Source organism: Macrotis lagotis, chromosome 1, assembly GCF_037893015.1.
Source record: "Macrotis lagotis isolate mMagLag1 chromosome 1, bilby.v1.9.chrom.fasta, whole genome shotgun sequence".
In the NCBI taxonomy this organism is placed as follows: Eukaryota; Metazoa; Chordata; class Mammalia; order Peramelemorphia; family Peramelidae; genus Macrotis; species Macrotis lagotis.
Genome location: NC_133658.1, coordinates 191,013,016 through 191,030,493, shown reverse-complemented (window position 1 = coordinate 191,030,493; position 17,478 = coordinate 191,013,016). Strand labels below are relative to the sequence as shown.

The 17,478-nt window shown below is 35.0% G+C and overlaps 1 long non-coding RNA gene across 1 annotated transcript; it reads right to left on the bottom strand.

Annotated features, from left to right (window-relative positions):
• Nucleotides 1-6,149: 6,149 nt before the first annotated feature.
• LOC141514947 (uncharacterized) lies at nt 6,150-16,800 on the bottom strand. Its single transcript, XR_012476161.1, has 5 exons — nt 16,652-16,800; nt 15,716-15,864; nt 11,297-11,384; nt 6,573-6,622; nt 6,150-6,472 (listed from the first exon to the last, which is right to left on the bottom strand). It is a non-coding gene; the product is annotated as an uncharacterized LOC141514947 (long non-coding RNA).
• Between the last annotated feature and the right edge of the window lie 678 nt (nt 16,801-17,478).

Genomic DNA, 17,478 nt, shown 5'->3' with positions numbered 1-17,478 from the left:
TTTTACTTGCTTTGTAATTTCTGGAATATATTTGTATCTCTTCTTAGTTGTCACTTTGCCAACTTTAAAGATTTTGCTACTTTAAATTCTTCTCTTCTTGTCTTTAATCACATCTATTGTTTTACTCTGGAATCTTTCCAAGTTATTTTCAACTCCTTCATAGCTCAAATTTTACATGTGTTCTAGTGGTGGGCTCAGTAGGATAGAGAGCTAAGACCTAATTTCTCTATTCAATTAAACATCTACCTCTGCAAACATCCCACAGGATATTAGCCTTACTGTAGCTAAAATTTCAAGACAATTTCTGTTTCCTAACACCCTCTGGCATTGTTTTATTTTTCCTCCCACCTGTCAAGAATACCCACTTATCTTCCTTCATCTACCAGTTTCTTTTTTTTTCTACTCTCAATCTCATATTGTGGAATCATATGGTTTCAGATTAAGTACATTGGTGAAATATGTAATATAAACCATACTAAATAAGCATCTTCTCTACAACAAAAATGACGGTCATTTAAGCTCTATCTGAACAATTCTAGTGAATTCCACCTCCAAGACATTTTATTCCACTTTGGAATAGCACTAACTACTAGTAAAATTCACTTTTCATAAAATCCAGAATTGCTACTCTTTAGCATCTATCAATTCCTCTTAGTTCTGCCTTTCAGAGTCACAGAAAGTAAGATTTTCCAAGAGAAAGTCTTTCAAAACTTTAACACAGCTATCAGGTTTTCACAACCAATCCCATGTATTTTCTTTTCTAAAACAGGCATTCTATGTTCCTTTGAGAATCCTTGTATGGAACAAAATGGAGATCTTTCAGTAGCCTGACTGCCCTCTTCTAAATTTTCACCTGAACTGTGTTGTCATTCTAACTCCAAATGTGATCTGTCTAAAAGAGTACAAATTATCAACTCTATTTTTTGAAGTCTTAAATTTCTAAATATAAGATTGCTATCATGTTTTTAACTATCATGTCATACTGTTAATTCATATTGAGCATGCAATCCATTAAAAACCCATATATTCTTTCAGACAAATTATTGTCTAACCATGCTTATCCTATCTTATAAATGCGAAATCAATTTCTTGAGCCCAACTATGACTCCTTGCATTTATCCCCATTAAATTTTATCATGTTAGATTTAGTCCAGTCTTGCAGCCTGTCAATATCTTTTTGGAATCTGCCTCTATCATCCAGTGAGTTAGTTACCACTCCTAATTTTACATCATCTATAAATTTCCTAAGGAAATATAACTATATAACAGCTATAACAGCAAAGAACAAATACAGAATTTGGAGGTACTGCACTTTGGATACCTGTCACATTGTCCATGGACAACTGATAAATATGTTTTCATAGAGTTATAAACTTAGAACTAGAGGGCATCTACTCCAGTTACCTATCATTTTATATCAAGGCTACTAAGACAATTTGCAAGTGTAAAGATAAGCTTTTTTTTTCAGACAATAGGAGTTAATTGATTTGCCCAGGGTCACACAGCTTGTAAGCAGCATGCCTCTGAGATGAAATTTGAAATCAAGTCCTTCTGATATCAAGTTCATAGCTCTATTCATTGCATTTCCTTCCTAGCTTCCCCATAAGACAAGATTTTAAACATTATCTTTTGGAGTCCAAGTCTGAGACACTATCAAAAACACTATACCATCTCTCTCTTTAATGCTGACCAGTTAAACAATTCCAAATCCAGTTAATATGCATATCACTAGTTTATTTCTCTACCCTTTCCCTAAGAACAACATGAGATATTTCAAATACATTGTTAAAATCCAAGTAAAATATATCTCTAACATTTCCATTATCATTTCAATATTCTTGTGAAAAAAAAAGTAAAGTAAATCTAAGCTGGCATGAACTCATCTCACCTTTTCACAATTTGACCACATTCTACTTTTCTATTCTTATTTTATATTACCTTCCTCATGTATTTTTGCCAGGAACTTAAAATGGCTTCTTCCATTTTTTTTTTTTTACCTTCAACACCCCATCTTCCAACTCTACATCTTTCCAGGAGTATCCTCATACCTGGAATACATTTCCTTCTCACCTCCACCTCTTCAAATCCCTGATTTCTTTCAATATTCATCTTTGCAAATATCTTCTGCATGAGACTTTCCTCCCTAATATGATAGTAACTCCAGCAAGTTTATTTTATATCTATTTCATATGTGTATTCCATATACTTCTTTACATTCTCCCATTAAAATTAAAGTTCTTTGTGGACAGGAACTGTTTTTTTACTTTACTTTTTATCCCTAATTCCTAGGAGAGTAATAAATGCTAGAAGGTTAATTAATTTTTACTTGTCCTTGTTTCTATCTTTTGTATATGCCTTTAAAAATTGAAGTTGGTTTGTAACTTCTCTAAATTTCCACATCATACTTTTTAGACAACTCCAAACGTTTTCCCTAATATGAACTTGTTTTTATTTTTTTATCTTCTGATATCTATTCTTAACAACTGTCTAAGAGAGGCAGAATGATACAGTGGGATAAAACCATGGATTGTGTTCATTTCACAACTCTACCATTTATTAACTACACGTACTTACTACCTCAAAAAATCATATTTTTTCTTTCAATTTTCTTACCAAAATAATGAGCTATTTGGTGCATATGATCTTGCTTTAAGATTCTTAGCTAATATTTTTGCAAAATGATATTTCATTTTTTTTAGGTTTTTGCAAGGCAGATGGGGTTAAGTGGCTTGCTCAAGGCCACACAGCTGGGTAATTATTAAGTGTCTGAGACCAGATTTGAATTCAGGTACTCCTGACTCCAGGGCCGGTGCTTTATCCACTGCGCCACCTAGCCGCCCCAAAATGATATTTCAATAATAATAATAATAATAGCAATTAGCCCCCAGGATAAAAAAAATGAGATATTAGAAAAGGTCTTTGGAAACCTTATAGTATTATATAAATGCTTGATACTTTTATTGCTATTTTTGTTGCTTAACCTTTTTACAATTCCTTTTGGAATTTGAGATCAAGGATTTTACTACAGACTCCTTTTGGATTTTGTCTTGTATGATTCTGAATAACTTAGTACCTGGAATGAATTTTTTTCTTTTGTCATTTGACTAATTATATTTTACATTTTATTATTTATTTTATTTAGAGTTTTGCAGTTTTCCCCCTAATCTTCCTTCCCTCCCCACCCCACCCTCCCACAGAAGGCAGCTTGTTAGTCTTCACAATGTTTCCATGGTATACATTGATCTAAGTTGAATGTGATGAGAGAGAAATCATATCCTAAGGAGGAAAAATAAAGTATAAGAGATAGCAGAATTACATAATAAGATAACAGGTGATTTTTTTCCTAAATTAAAGGTAATAGTTTTTGGTCTTTTTTTCAAACTCCATGATTCTTTCTCTGGATACAGATGGTATTCTCCATCGTATATACCCCATAATTGTCCCTGATTGTTGCACTGATGGAATGGGAAAATGCATTAAGGTTGGTCATCACCCCTATGTTGTTGTAAGGGTGTACAGTGTTTTTCTGGTTCTGCTCATCTCTCAGCATCAGTTCATGCAAATCCCTCCAGGCTTCCCTGAACTCCCATCCTTCCTGGTTTCTAATAGAACAATAGTGTTCCATAACATACTTATACCACAGTTTGTTAAGCCTGATTGAATTCTTTTTACACAAAATATACTCTCCTGGGAATCTGATATAAAGCTAATCTTCTCTAGCACATTATTAACAGGCACACTTCATCCCTCCCAACAGCCTGTTATTCCTATGTTTTAAATGTGGTACCAGAAATAACAAATCACATTCTCATATTTCATCTTCTTAACCATTTGGTTATCATGTTTTCTCTTCTACATTCTTGGAATTCCATAGGTATCAGTAATAAAAATTCTACTGTGATACCTATGTTCATTGTCTTGCCCAATAATACTTCCTGGCATCCTCCTACTAATTTTGTATTTCCATGTGAAGCACGAGAAATTAGTCATAATTATCTATTTGACAAGTTTTAAGAAGGTTTGTATTATGTCTTGGATATATGCCTTTGTAAGACCATTTTATGATTAACAGATCAACAAAAAGCTGATTCAGTCTAAGTAGAGATTTGCCAACCATTAGTATTCTCCTCTTCTTCACTTGACCTTTGATGGATGAACTCCAAATTGAAAACACATGAGTCCACAGCCTTATTTCTGCAAAACAAGCAATTGCTTCATTGACCCAGTTAAAACTTGTTTACAAAAAATCTTGAATTTGTTTTTTAGTCCTATATGCTGAATGGTCATTCTCTCCCTCCTCTTCTGTGTGACATTCTGCCAATCTCATACCCCATGATATATACCAGATGAGAGTCAATATGATGCACTGAAAACAGTACTAGATTTGAATTCAGAAAAATTAAATTGTGTGGCTTTGGGCAAGTCATTGTACCTCTATGATCTGGTTTCCAAGGATAAGTAATGTGCTCCTAAGATCCTTTTTAATTCTAAAGCGGTGATTATATGTCAAAATCCTTCTCTGCTTCTTCAGATCCTTTATTCTTCTTGGTTTAACAATGAATATCCCCCTTCCCATTTTTAAGTATCACTTTGTTAGCTCTAAAGTTCTGAAGTATAGAAAGTTATTTCCTCTTTTAGATTGAGTTCTTCTAAATGAGCCCTCTTTGTTTGTTTTTTCAACTTTTTATGTTCTTCTAAATTTCCCCTCCCCAAATTGTCTTACTTTTTCCAAAAATACAAAGTCCTTTCAATCATCTTCAGAATGTCCTCCTTCTGCTGCCATTTCTGTTACATAATTTTCTTTTTCAAAAACCAAAAACACAACATTTTTGGTACTAACATTGAATCCCATGGATCTCATAACAAAGTCAAAATGGTATAATTGTTCTTTTTTAAGGTTTGATTTAAAATCAAAGAACATGATTTCAAACTTTAATTCTGCTATTTTTCTACCTCTGTGAGACCTTGGAAAAAAATCACTTTTTCCTTCAATTAAACATAAATTTTTAGGATTGGGAGGTACTCTAGTAGTTATCTAGGTCAACTCTTTCTTGAAAAAAATATTCATTCACTATATCATACTACACGTTGATTAACTCCCTCTAATTGAAGCCCTGCAAGAATAATTTGAATTGAATGGCCTCTAAGGTCCTTTCCAGCTCAAACAGTATGTGATTCTATGATTATACTCATAGATGATATAATTTTAGGGGAAGAATCCAAGATATCTCCCCCAGTAGTTTGCTATAGAGCCTAAAGTTTTCCACCATCATTAGAAAGTCTGATTTTATATTGCTTTCTCCAGAATACCAGTTATTGAATTCTCAAATTGTCCCTGAGAGGCATGATTGAAAGGAATTCCCTCTGCTTCCCAGAAGTCCGGATTAGGTTAGGGTTTGATGATTTCTTTATATCTCTTGTAAAGAGCTCTAGCAGGTAGGCTAGGTGGTGCAGTGGATAGAGCACCAGCCCTGGAATCAGTAGTACCTGAGTTCAAATCCATCCTCAGACAATAATTACCTAGCTGTGTGGCCTTGGGCAAGCCACTTAACTCCACTTGCCTTGCAAAAAAAATAAAAAGAAAGAACTCTAGCACAGGAAAGGGGAAGTGCTTCTTACTGTGATTATTTCAAAGTTTATAGGGGAAAAAGTGTGAAGAGACCTTAGAGAATATATAATACACTTGTCTGATTCTAACGATGAGAAAAGTAGACCCAGAAAGAGGAAGTAATTTGTCCAGTAGCAGTGATGAGAACTTATAATTTCTCATTCCAAAGATGTCTCTGTTTCACTACACCAGCTTTCAAATATACTTTAGATATAATAAGAAAGCAAGAATGGTCTCAAAGGCCTTTAGTAGCTTCTCAAAAAAAGTGAAAGACAAAAGGCTCCAAGGAAAGATGTTTATTGTGTCATGAACCACTTTGACTCTCTATGAAGTCTAGAGACTCTTCAGAATAATATTTTGAAATGCACAACATATGTAGGCTAATTATATTATAATAGTTATCAAAATACTTTTAAAAACCTATAGACCCAGGTTTAGAACCACTATTATAAAGGTTAATTTGAATTTTAATTTGCAAGAATTGGGGGGAGAAAATTGAACAACAGAAAGAGGAGAAATTAGGGGCCTTTGTTATGTACTTTTTTATTGGAGAGAGAAAATGAGGTAACAAGACATGTAGGGTTTTTTTTTCCAATGTCAGGAAATAAGGGAAAGAAATATGAGTTGGAAAGGGGAATGTTTTTTAATGGAATAGTAAAGAAATCAACTCAGAGATAAGTCATGAAGAAAAAGTGACACCTCACACATTAAAAGTTTGAGTAGAGGCAGCTAGGTGGCATAGTGGATAAAGCACCAACCTTGGAGTCAGGAGTACCTGGGTTCAAATCCGGTCTCAGACATTTAATAATTACCTAGCTGTGTGGCCTTGGGCAAGCCACTTAACCTCATTTGCCTTGCAAAAACCTAAAAAAACAAAAATATGTTTAGGTAAAAATAGACTAATATGGCAAATTTTTTATTAAAAGAGTTCCTTAAAATCCAGCCCCAGACACTTAATAATTACCTAGCTGTGTAGCCTCGGGCAAGTCACTTAACTCCATTGCCTTGAAAAATCTAAAAAAAAGAAAAAAAAGAAAAAAAAGAGAGAGTTCCTTAGGAAGCATAGTAATAAAGCAGCTAGAAAGAAGTCAGGTTTACCCATGGTATGGAAAACTTGAGTAGCAAGAGCAGTTTTTTTTTTTATCAAGTATTGATCAATGATAAATAAAACAGCTTGCAGGAAATTCAGTTTGTACTCTCTTAGCACCCAGATAGAATCTGAGTTATTTATATTTGGAATTGACTGATCCAAAAACTTGTACATACTAGGCCTTTGAGAGATATCTACTTCATTTGAAGAGGGAAAGGACTTGCCTACAGTTAAAAATGGGGCAAATTCTGTTGTAGAATCTATATTTCCTTAATTAGTCCAGTAGTAATTCTACTCCACAGTATTTCTCATAAAAACTAGAGAAGAAAATATGTTGTAGTGAAAAAAAAAGAAAAAAAATTGAATTTGAAATCATGGTGCCTGATTTTAAATGCGGGCTCTGTTGATAACTGTAATTTTGCGCAACTTCCCTGTGCTTCAGTTTCCTCATCTATAAAACAAGAGTTGTATTAGACAAACTCTGAGGTCCCTTCCAACTCTATCTCTATGATCATAAAAATTGGATTTCAGATTTGGTAAAACTAATTCTAAGGGAGATCCAAAGGAGACTCTTCACAAGCTGGTTTTAGCCTAATTACATATTTTACCACTTTAAACACTGTACTACAATCAAAATGACCCACATGCTGTTTCTCTCACAGAACACTCAATATTCCATCTCTAAGCTTTTATATAGGTTATATCCCATACTTAGAATGCTTGAGTTCCTTTCCATCTCTTAAACATTTAGGATCCTTCAGGTTCAACTCATGGATAATGGATAGGACTTTGATTCAGAGCCATAGCTACAAATCCTATCTCAGACATTTCCTAGATTTGTGACCCTAGATAAGTCATTTAATCTCCTTGAGATTCAGTTTCCTCATCTATATAATTATGGAATTGGCCTTGATGACCTATAAGGTCCGTTCCAGTACTAACTCTCTGATCATTAAGCATTACTTTTTTGAAGAGGCATTTTGAATTCCCCAGTTGTTGATCCTCAATCACTTCATATTTATTTTGCATATATCAATTTGTTTATTATCATTATATTGTATACCCCACCCTCATAGGATGTTTCTTCCTTGAAGGCAGAAAATGTCTCATTTTTTTTTTCAGTTTAATGTCTAGAATCAGCACAGTGCCCAACATATGGTAGATGCTTAATAAATCCTTGTTGATTGATTCATGTCCTAGTATCTGCCCACAAATGCAGCCTTTTCCCAAATGGCTTCTCTCTTTCAACCTGGTTGACTATTATTTAAGATTCTATCTTATCACTTAGAGATAGAACTTACCTTTGGGCATGAAATTTGAGACTAAGGCATGAACATGACTCTTCCAATTCAGTTGGGTTCATTCCACCAGTTCTACTGAATGGACAATTAAAGTCACTTGGGCTTTTAATCCTCCTGGGGTTCAAAGGCACCTAAGAAAGGCTTCTCACCTGATGCAAAAGAAAGCTTATCTCACCTGCCACTGGGCTGTTTCCCTCCCATAGTCTCTGAATAATTAGCTCCTAGGAGACTTGTTCACTATTAGGCAATTCTCTGCCTTAATCACTTTAAAGCATCTCCCAGACTTTCAGTACAGTTTTGTTCTGCTTTTATTTAAAGCTATTCCCCCCCAGGCAGCTCATTTTCTCTTGCTCTCCCGAGTGGATGCTTCAGGCAGACTTCACCATCAATGAATTGTGAACCCATCAATACCCATGCAGCAATGACACCATATCCATGTATCCATCCATAGCCTTTGCTATGGATGTAGAAGGGGCCAAGCAGCTTGTTAAAGGACAAGATTTCCAGCAGCTGCTGCAGAAATAGAACAGCCAATTAAGATTCCTGCTTCAGGGAGAGCCAAAGAGGCAATCTAAGCCATATTAAACCTATTCTGAATTTTCAAGAAAACGGGTTTACCTTTTATTCCCAGGTTTGCTGATAAAGATTTTAAACAGGGACGGCCGATTGCCAGCCCCATTAAGTCCCTTGTCTCTCATATGTTTCTAGTCTTAATTTCTCCTGTACTCCACCACACATCACACAAAACACCACAATATAGGTGCCAATAGAGTCTTTTCCAATTCTTTTCTGCCCCAGGCTGGCCATTTCTAGTTTTAGATGAAAACACTGACCTAAAAGAGCTGTCCAAACTGAAATTCATTTTCCCTTAAAGGGAAGCTATAGGGAGAAAGGGCCCTCAAAAGTGGACAGGCATGAACAAAGCTAGCAAATAGTGAGTGAAGTGGTGAAGTTTTCCCAGGTGTTCAAAAAAGTCAGAGTTGAAGCTTCTCTTTTCCCATGTTCACTGCTATAAATCAATGTCAACTAGTCTTCTAATGACATCTGGCTCTCTTGCAGCTTTAAAAGAAACAAATGGAGAGACTTATTTGTAATTCTTGTGGTGTCACCTGCCATATCAAAACTAGTCAAGGATTTCCCATTAGATAAAAAACAAAGTCTTCTCTTGGTGTTAAAGGTCCTACATAGTCCAGCTATACTCAACACTGGCAGTTTGCAATGCAGTCTGAACTGTAGGTAAACTGCAATACCTATCCTTCACTTGTTGGGTCCTAACTGCTCAGCAACTTACTAGTTGTAAGACTCTGGGTAAGTCATTTAACTTCTATCTGCCTCAGTTTCCTCAACTTTAAAATGGGAACAACAATACTAAGCATCTCCCTCTCAGGTTATTGTGAGGAATAAATGAAATATCTGTAAAGCAATGAGCAGATTGCCTGCCACATACATAGTAGATGCTGAATATGGTTGATTCCTCTTTTCCTTCAATTTCAACCTTCCTTTCTACCAACAACCATTTCCTTCCTTCCCTTCAAACCTTCCTTTCCCCTTTTCCTTACTTTTTGCCCTTTGTTCTGATTATTTCCCCTTCCTTCTTTTTCTTCCTTTTCTTTCCTGTCTTTCTTCTTTCCTTGTTTGTTTTTCTTCTTCTCTTCCTCCCTTCCTCTCTTTCCTCACACTACTCTCTTAGACTGAAGTGTTCCACTCTCCATCCTCACATGATCTCCTTTTCTTGGAATCCTAATCATCTCTAAAGCCATGAAACCTTTTCTGATTGTTCTGGTCCCCACTGTGAAAAAACACAAGTTCTCTCCTTCTCTCCCCTGAAATCTCATGGCACATTTTGTACATTTTTATGCAGTTATCTGAATCTACTCTGCATTTATAGTCACATCTTAAATTCACTCTACATTCAAAATGTAACCATTTAAGAGAATAGAGAAATGGAAAAGCCCCAGGACTTGGAATCAAAAGATCTGAATTCAAGAGCCAGCTCTGCCATTTACTATCTGCATTGACTTAAACAAATCCCTCCTGCTAGGATCCTACTAAATTTATGACATCTGATAAAGAAAAAGAAGTAGAAATTGAATTATTTTACATAGTGATATTAAATGCCTTCTTAGCAATAAAATGTCATACAAATGCAAGCTGGTATTATTTTTATTAACATAATCCTTATTTGTCCATTTATTTCCTTCTGGGGCCTTTCCTAGGCCTCAGAGAAAAGTGAAATTGAAATGTCTATAGCATATAATTAAAAAAGAAAAAAGAAAACAGTTGCTTAAGGTTATTTTAATGTCATTTTACAGCAATATATTTACAAAACAGTTCTTGACTTCTCACAAAAGACTCCATCTCCAGGTAATGATGGTTCCCTTCATCTCAATTAGTGACCCATCCCTTCATGAGAGATAATGTCAAATGACACTGCCTTATCAGAATGTACACAAGAACCAGGCCAGAGACTTGTAGAAGTGAACATCAGATAACATATAACTTCACTCTGTGAGGTAACCCACAGGATTTGCTCTAGACTATGAAGAATTTGTATCTCGGTTCTATAAGGTTCATCCAGTTTCTGAGGTGTATTTGATTAACAAAAACAGAGAATATCACCAAAATTATTTGAAGCTCAAAATGACTGAGGGGCAAACCCCCTATTAATATATTCATTGGACATGTCTCTCCAGTTCTAGAAAGTAAAAATGATGGACTTGAGATTTCAGGTACCACTATGAATGGGTGTGACACTATTGGATAGTTTTTCTGATGTTCTCTTTACTTTCAGTTTTATTCAGTAAGGGCTACTGTAATATACATGTAAATAGTCAATATTTTGAGTCACAGAAAGGTGAGGAAGACATTTAAATCTCAATGGGAAAAGACTGAGACATTCTATCATTTATGATTTATTGTTGAGAACATATTCATACTCTTCAATAGTCTTAAAGAAGTTTTAGGGAAAGTTGAATCATATTTCTTAAAAAATTCTGATATTTCAGTCCGATTCCAAGAGTAAGGAAGTCTGATTTATATCTTGAGGACCTATGAAACACAACAATCAACAGATTTTCTCCATTGTCTGTCTTGTAAAACACTACCTTAGGACTCCACCTAGTGTTATACTCAGAGAAAGTATTCAGAGCCATAGGTTAGACCCAACTCATAGTGCCATTAAAGAGTAGTGTTACATGTTTCAAAATGGAACATAATGTTTTCATTAGCTACTTTGTCAAGGTCACACTCAAATTGAGACACTGGAAAGAAGTTAGATCCTACTTTCTGTCTTCTTACCTTTATAGACTTGGTCAGATATGACTATAGCCAATCCATATCCTTGTTCATTTTTCAGTTTCCTTTTCTTCAAGCCCAAGATATTGTACTAAGTGACAGAAAAGAAAAGAAAAAACTTAACTAGCTCCAGTTTTTAGCAGGTGATAGACCAAATGCCTATATTGACAACTCTTGTATCCAGAAGTTTACAAGTCTTTATATTTTTAGTCAATAATAGTTGGCTACTGGTCTATCCAAAGTTCAGGTTTCCAGAAAGTACCAGAATCACTATATCTCCACATCTCAACACAGCAACAGCCATAGGCTGACGAATAATTTTGACTTACAAACAGCATAAAATTCAAACAACTTCCTATAAACACAATTAAGATTCTAGCAACCACCAGGCAGACTATCCATCCACTATATCTACACTTTTGGACTCTGGAAGAAATAATTAATTATTTTTTCGGCTCTATCTGTGTGATCTGGAAAGTCAATCAACTACTCCAGGCCTTAGACCCATGAAAGTTCTTCCAACTCTATATCTTTGTTCCTATGATTCTACCTTCTACCTCCAGTGACCAAATAAAGTCAGTGTTCATACCCTTGGTCCATTGTTAGCTTCAAGGGCTCTTGAAGCAAAAGTAATAGTCCCAACTCTTCAAAAGTATACAATATTTGCGGAGCAGAGCCAAGATGGTGACAGGAGAAGAGCCTCTCCTAGGTGCTCTCTCCAAAATATTTCAAAAAATCTTAAAATTATAATTACAACTAAATTTTCGAGAGACAGAACAGACAGAAAGATCCAGTGAGGCAATTTACCAGCCCAAGGTAACATGGAAAATAGTAGAAAAACTCTGTTCCATTGTGTTAGAGGGGCAGCCCCACCAGAGTTAAAGAACTTCAGCCTCCCAGGAACAGCCCAGGGCATCTGGGAGCCATGGCTTGCAGCAACAGAAGCAGTTTCCTGACCTGCACCCCAGGGATCACCAAGCACAACTTGGAAGATCAGCAGGGAAACCTCTGTCAGAGGAAGTACAAAGCCTAGGCCCTCAGCATGGTCACGGCATTCAGTGTGGCCATAGCAGCCCAGATGCAGGAAATGGAAGCAGGCCTGCGGAGTTACCCAGCAGGAGCCTCCAGGTAGCTGTGCCCTGAGTGCTCAGCCCACCAAAGGTAAAGAGTGGAGGGAGACTTCCGAGGTCTGTCCTCTGTCCCTGGAACAGGACTCTAGGCTCTGACCATTCAGATCCTGATAAGCAGTCTAGGCCCCCCATAGAGCAGGGACACCCCCCCCCAGCCCCATGGCAGAGGGGTGTGCTAGTGGTCAGACCAGAAGAGTAGTCAGAGCCTCACACACTGAGGTCCTTGTGGGGGTGTCCCAATAAAACTCAAAAGCTCAGGAAGCACCCCCAAACCAGGCATAGGCTGGAGAAATGAGTAAACAGGAAAAAAAGGAACCAGACAATTGACAATTACTTTGTCTATAATTCCATGGAAGCTCAAAATACTCAATGTGAAGTTGAGAAAGTTCAAGCTTCTACATCTAAAGGCTCCAAGAAATATAGAAGTTGTGCTCAGGCTATGATAGAGCTCAAAAAAGATTTTGAAAATAAAGTAAGGGAGATAGAAGAAAAATTGGGAAAAGAAATGAGAGAGATGAAGGAAAAACATGAAAACGAAGTCAGCAGCTTAGTCAAGGAGATTCAAAAAAGTGCTGAAGAAAATAACATGTTAAAAACTAGCTTAAGTCAAATGGATAAAACAGTTCGATAAGTATTGAGGATAAAAATGCTTTAAAGAGCCTCATTGACCAGATGGAAAAGGAGATAAGAAAGCTCTCTGAGAAAAACAAATCCTTCAAATGTAGAATGAAGCTAAAGGAAGCTAATAACTTTGAGAGAAATCAGAACACGGTTATTCAGTGCCAGAACAATGAAAAGCTAAAAGAAAATATGAAATAACTCAATGAATAAACAACTGATCTGAAAAAAACAGATCCAAGAGAGATAATTTAAAAGTTATTGGTCTATCTGAAAGTCATGATCAGGAAAAGAATTTCTACAGGAAAATTGCCTTTGATATCCTAGAAGCAGAGGGTAAAATAGAAACTGAGAGAATCCACTGATCTCCCCTGGAAAGAGGTCCCCCCCCCCAAAAAAAAAACAAACCAAAAAAAAAAAAAACCCAGGAATATTATAGCCAAATTCCAGAACTCCTAAGTCAAAGAGAAAATAGTACAAAGACACAATTCAAATATTGTAGAGCTGCAGTCAGGACCACACCGAACTTAGCAGCAAACTACATTAAGGGCTCATAGGGCTGGGAATATAATATTTCAGAAGGCAAAAGAGCTTGGAATACAACCTAGAATCAACTACCCAGTAAAACTGAACATCCTCTTCCAGCAAAAAAGATGGATTTTCAGTGAAATGGGAATTTCAAATGTTCCTGTTGAAATGACCAGAGCTGAACAGAAAGTTTGACCTTCAAGTACAGGACTTAGGTGAAGCATAGAGAGTGGAGGAGAAGGGTAAATTATGAGGGACTTAATGATGATGAACTGCATGTATTCCCACATGGAAAAATGATACTGATAATACTCATATGAAACCTCTCATTTAATAGAGCAGGGAGAAGGAGCTTTTATAGATGAAGCACAGGAGAGAGCTGAATTTGAAGATATATGGGAAAAATGGAGTCAATGAGTGAAAGAGAAATGTACTGGGAGTAAGAGAAAGGAGAGGTGGAATAGGCTAAGATATTTCATATAAGAGATTTTTTTTTTACAATGAGCTTTTGCAATAATATGGAAGGGGGAAAGACAAGGGGGAATGAGGGAACCTTCACTCTTATAAGAAATGGCTCAGAGAAGAAACAGCCTACACACTCAATAGGGTATAGACATCTAGAGAAAAAAAGGAGAGAAGGGGATGGGGACAAGGTGAGGATGTGGGTGATAGAGGACAGGGTAGATCATAGGAGAGAATAGTCAAATATAACACATTTCCTTTTTTACTTTTTGTAAGGTACTGGAATTGGGTGGCCTGTCTGGGACCACGAGGCCAAGTGGTTGCTGGGTCTCTAGGGTGGGATGTGGGCTTGGGGCCTCTTAGCCCCAGCGACAGTGCTCTATCCATTGTGCCACTCAGTTACCCTACAGCACATTTTAGAAGAGGGACAGAGTGAAAGGAGAGAGAAAATATAATAGATGGTAGTGGGGAGGAATGGATGGAGTGAATTACAATCAGCAACAGCAACAGCAACTGTGGAAAAATACAGAAGTAACTTCTGTGATGGACTTATGATAAAGAATGTTATCCAAGACAGGGCTGATAGTATCAGAACACAGACTGAAACACATATTTTCTCTTTCTTTTACTTTATTTCACATGAGGTTTTATATTTTGTGGTGGAGGAATAATATATTTACTCTTAAATAAGAATATTTTAGTAATGTGTAAATAAAAAATATGTTATATCTGACTATCCTTTCCTCTATCACCCTCTCACTATTCTTGAGATTTCTCATCTTTTTTGGGGGGGGAAGGGGTTTATAATTACTCTTACAACATGATTATTGTAATAATATAAAATAAATTTTAAAAATGTAAAAAAAAGTACCTGGACATTGGAGAAGGTATGCCTTGTTTTAAAGTATAACACAAAATCTCACAAAAAAAATAATTTGGACATAGAAAAGATATACATAAATCCAAAAAGGAAAAAAATCATATGTACTTTAAATATTCCAAAAATTAATCAAAGGTATATATTTACATTAAAATTTGCAACTGATAAATTACAAAATAACTAAGTTAAAGAAGAAATTAGGAAAAAATAATTATATATATGTAAATATAACAACAAAACTAATACTGTGTGTATTAACATTCATGGGTTGTAAACAAAGCAGTTTGGGCAATATATATATATATATATATATATATATATATATATATATATAGCATTGATTATACACATTTATAAGATGAAAATGGATAGAATAATTTTTAAACTTGAATAAATAATAGGTAAATAATAGGTAAACTTGAATCTAAATAAAAATTGAAAGAAAAGTTAAAGAAATCGAAAGAAGTACTCATTCAGAATATCAAATTAATGAAAGAAAATTAAGTTAATAAATTAACCAGCATTTCAAAATGATGGGTAAAATTGACTAACCATTAGGAAACTTATTGAAAAGTTAAAAGGAAAAGAAGACAGATCAATAAAGTGACAAATGAAATAGAAAGATCACATAAAACACTCAAAAATCATTATTAATTTTATAAACACAGTTAAAGTCTAGCAAATCAGAGAAATGAAATAAAATAGATTGTTATGTTTTTTAAAAGTTATTAAAATAAAACTATAAGAAACTGATCAAATAGACTAGTATCAGAGCTAGCAATGAGGTAAAACATTATTACTTACCTTATAATAATAACAACTAGCTGACATTGTCTCATAGATTATTTTAACAGATTATCTCTGTGTTCATATATTATTCTTTAAAATAAAAAGAGGAAGGCAGAAGTCTATCCATTCCCTTTTATGAAGTCAATGTGGTTTTGATCCTGATTCTGCAAAGGAAAAAAAATTAGGAAAAAATTACAAAACACTTTACCTAATGAACAAAGTCATAAAAGTGTTTACTAAAATACTGGGTAATAGGCAATATGATAAGGCAAAGCCTTAAATAACTGTTCATCACCACCAAGTAGAATATCAGAAAAAATATCCATATGCTATACTAACCCCAAACATCCATGATTTATATTAATATAGAACAAAAACTGACTATGATTATTTTGTTTTTACTATGTAACATTTCTATGAGGTAGGTATTGCTGTTATTATGATACAAGTTTAACAAATGAGACATTTGAGAAGTAGAGAGATTAAATGACTTGATTGTCACACAGTTAAGTGTCAGGATATGAATCTGCATCTTTCAGGCTCCAGGTTCACTACTGTATTTATTATGCTCCATTGCCTCTCTTGAAGCAGATATTAAAAAGGACTTTGACAAATCCAGCATAATTCATAATTAAAAAAATTAAAAATAATAGGTAGAGAATGACAGTGTTCTGAGCACAACAGAAAAATATCTATCTGAAACCAAGAGCTAATATGAATGAGAAAACATTTAGAAGCAATTTGGCTAAAAATAGGATTTTCAAAGGTTCCCAATTTTTCTGCTTTTTCTTCACCCAAAATTGGAAGTATTGGTCATTTCAAAGATGCTAGGTGATGTAATGTATGGAGCACAGGACTTAAATTCTGAAGGATGGGAGTATAGATCCAAATTCAGATACTTTCCACTAACTAGCTATGTAATCTTGGTGCAAGTCATTTAACCCTGATTACCTCATATCCAGGACCTTCTCCAGTTGTCCTTATTATTTTCTGGCCACTGGATCCATATGGCTCTAGAGGAGAAAGTGAGACTGATGGCTTAACACAGCATCCTCCCAATCAAATCCAGTTCATGTCCTTGTAATGACATCACTTCCCTGATGTTGTGGTCTTTGTTGAAAATGAAGGGAAAAAGAATAGTGTTCCATTTCATATAGATATATATATATATATATATGTATATATATATATATATAGTTATAGTTATGGTTATATAGTTATATAATATTTATATAGTTCTCTTATATATACAGTTCTAGCATATATTATATGTAGATTATATGTATATTATATAACATTATATATAATTATAAAATTTCATTTTTGGGTATACTTCTACTACTGATATAGATTTTTAGTCTTTTATAAATGAGTAAATAAAGGTTGTCATAACCAAAAAATTCAGTACCTAATATGGAACCTGATGATGAAAGCATCTAAATATAACCAAACTGATCCTAGAATATTAGGCAGGCAACCACATAGTCAGGGTCCTGAGGAAACTGAGAAAATTCCACCATCTTAACAACAACAATGATACAATTAAACCAGTTACCTGGCAGTTTAGAAGTGTTTTGTTGTTGATGCTGTGTTTGTTGCTATGTCTGTCATTTCAATAATGTTCAGTTTTTATAGTCCCATTTGGGGTGCAGTTTGCCATTTTCTTCCCCAGTTTTTATAAATGAAGAAACCAAGGCAAGTTTCTTGTCCAGGGTCACATAGCAAGTCAGTGTCTGAGATCAAATTTGTACTCAGGTCTTCCTCACTCTAGCCATGGA